The sequence below is a fragment of the Elaeis guineensis genome, chromosome 2 (genome assembly GCF_000442705.2).
Source record: "Elaeis guineensis isolate ETL-2024a chromosome 2, EG11, whole genome shotgun sequence".
NCBI classification, from domain to species: Eukaryota; Viridiplantae; Streptophyta; class Magnoliopsida; order Arecales; family Arecaceae; genus Elaeis; species Elaeis guineensis.
The window spans coordinates 5,858,617-5,861,820 of NC_025994.2; positions in this window are offsets into that span (position 1 = coordinate 5,858,617).

A 3,204-nucleotide genomic window follows, 5' to 3' on the forward strand; every position below is an offset into this window, starting at 1 on the left:
ACTAATATCTAAAGAAAGGATAAATTAAAGAAATATATCAAAATTCCTAATAACCTTCAATGAGACAAATAACACAAATACATCTAACCATATGTAAATTACATCGCAAAACCAAATTAACAACATATCAGATAATATGCGGAAAATCAAAGAAAAACACATAAAAGTCTTACAAAATGCTACTAAAACGAAATCTTGAACGACATCAGCAAGAAAACGAACAGAAACCCTAGTATTCTCCATTTCAAACCACAAACCTTGCAAGCAGTCGCAGTTCTCGGCCTCCTTGCGGACCACATCAAGAACGGAGTCGATAAGCTCGGCGCCCTCGGTGTAGTGCCCCTTGGCCAGTTGTTGCCAGCCCCAGACTGGCCGAAGACGAAGTTGTCCGGCCGGAAGATCTGGCCGAAGGGGCCGGATCTCACGGAATCCATGGTCCCGGGCTCCAGATCCATGAGCACCGCCCTGGGGACATAGCGCCCGCCGCTGGCCTCATTGTAGTAGACGTTGATACGCTCAAGCTGGAGGTCGGAGTCGCCGGAGTACTTGCCGGTGTGGTCGATCCCGTGCTCGTCGCAGATCACCTCCAGAACTTGGCCCCGATCTGGTTCCCGCATTGCCCGCCCTGGACGTGGAGGATCTCCCTCATCTTCTCCTCCGAGCGCAGCCCTCGTCCTGTGGGTCTCCGGCTAGGATTCCGGCGAAAAGGTGGCGGCGGCGAGAGGAGGACGGGTAGGATGGGTGGGAGCGGAGGAGAGATTAGCTAGGGCTTTTATATGACGGGTGGGCGGTGTGCTCCCCAAACCCTCGCTCCCCGTTTATATCGCAGCCTATTGACTGGGTATCTCGCGCGCATGATGCGTTGGATGGGAGGGAGTGAGCACTTACGGTGAGGGGATCCAGGGAATGCTTCGCTGGAACGGACGGTCGCGAGGAAAACCGTTACGGTGTCGTTTACAGAAATGGTGTGAGTCGGCTGTACGGAAAAATGGTGTGGTCGCTCCAAGCTGGACCTCCCGTGAACCTACCTAAACTTTCACCAGTTTGAGGATAACAGCAGCATGCCCTAGATTTTCATTAAAAAAAAAATTATTATAATAATAAATTATAAAACCTTTCTAAGATTCAGGTCTATACAGTTACATACAATAGTTTGTAAAATTTATATTAAATTAGTTAAATGAGTGATATCAATAAAATTATCTACCTCATGTAAAAATCAAAATCATCTTCAAAAAAAAAAAATGATGCATAATTTTTTTCGTATTTTTGAATAGATGTTATATCATTTAATGCTATTTTGATCATTTTTAAAATTTTTCTCATATGTCAATTTAGATCCCATTTAAGATTAACAGATTGATTGACACTCTGTTAGATTATGAGTTAAAGTATTAGATTAAAAATATAACTCAGGAGGATAAATATAGATTTTTTAAATTATTAAATATAAATATAATTTATCTCTAAATTTTGAAGAATTTTTGTAATTTATTTTATTTAAAAAAAGAAAAGCAAAACAGCCCAAATAGTTTGGACTCGAAAACTAGTGTTGTTGTTAGGTAATTATGTGGTCAGGATGCTCAAGTCATGCCAAAAACAAACTTTACTATTTGGTTGTAGCCCTAACAAGCTAGGTAAAGTCAGGTCAAGGCTGTAGGTGTAATTGTTGTTAATTGCTACTGGTGATTGCTTTGTGAAATGTATGAGAAGCTTATATGCTAGAGACAGTGCTTTGTGACATACTAATAATTATTGGACCAAGTACGAAAAACTTGTAATACTATGGAATTTTGTTAAAGCAAGTGGCAAAAGGTGAGGTTCGAAGGATGTTGGTCCGTGCTTCTACGTATAAATCTTAGGCTCCGGGAGTAGCATCTTGGGAGTTTTTTTTTAATTAATATAAAAAAACTTTAATTTATTTAAATAATTTAATTTTTAATTTATTTATCAGAATGATGAGAAATCGATAAAACGTCATTTTGAATGGCATTTTATCATGGTCATATCACCCTCTATTATTTTACGTAGATCACGTAAAAAAAATTAAAAAAAAAAATATCAAATAATATGGTATTTTAAAAATACCATTTTTATTTGACATTTTTTCCTCCAAAAAAAAGATAAAAATAAAAAAAATTAAAAAAATAAAATTTATAAAAAAATAAAAATTTTTAATTTTTGATAAAAAAAATATCATTTAAAATTAGTATCTCCATTTCAAATTATCTTTTTAAAAAAAATATCTGAATAAAAATTGGTGTAAAAAAAATTAAAAATATCATTAAATAAAGAATCGAAAAGAAATAGAAATTATAATTCAAAAATTATTTAAAAATTAATTTTTTAAAAAAATATCTCAAAAAAAATATTAAAAAATAGCATAAAATAAAAAATACCATAAAAATTAATTTTTTTAAAAAATATCATTAAAGAAGAAAAAAATGAGGGAAAAAAAATTGAGAAAAAAATAAAAAAATTATAATTTTAAATAAATTTTAAAAAAATAAAAATTTTAATTCTAATTCAAATAAAAAAGATAATTTTAAATTATTTTATCCATTTAAAAATTAATTTTTAAAAAAAAATATCTAAAAAAACTTAAAAATTTTAAAAAATAAAGAATACCATAAAAAAAGAAAAATAAGAAAGAAATGAGAAAAAAATAAAAATAAAAATTTTAAATTTTAAAAAATTAAAATTAAAATTTTAATTCAAATAAAAATCATTATTTCAAATTAGTTTTCCCGTTTCAAATTAATTTTTAAAAAAAAAATATTCAAAAAAATAAAAAAATTAAAAAAATAAAAGTGCCATAAAAGAAGTCAAAATTTAAAAAAATAAAAAAAATAAAAATTATAATTTTAAATTTAAAAGAAATAAATTTTTAATTTTAATTAAAATAAATTTTTAATTTTAGTTAAAATAAAAGACATCATTTCAAATTACTTTTCTCATTTTAAATTCATATTTTTTAAAAAATATTCCAAACAAATAAAAAAATACCTCAAAAAAATTTTATAAAAGAAGAAAAAAATGGTAAAAATGAGAAAAAAATAAAAATTATAATTTTAAGTTATAAAAAAATTTAAAATTTTAATTTGAATTCAAAAAAATAAAAGAAAAAAATGCCATACGAAAAGTGAAAAAAAATGTGATAAAAAATAAAAATATAAAATTAAAATTTAAAAAAAAATTAAAATT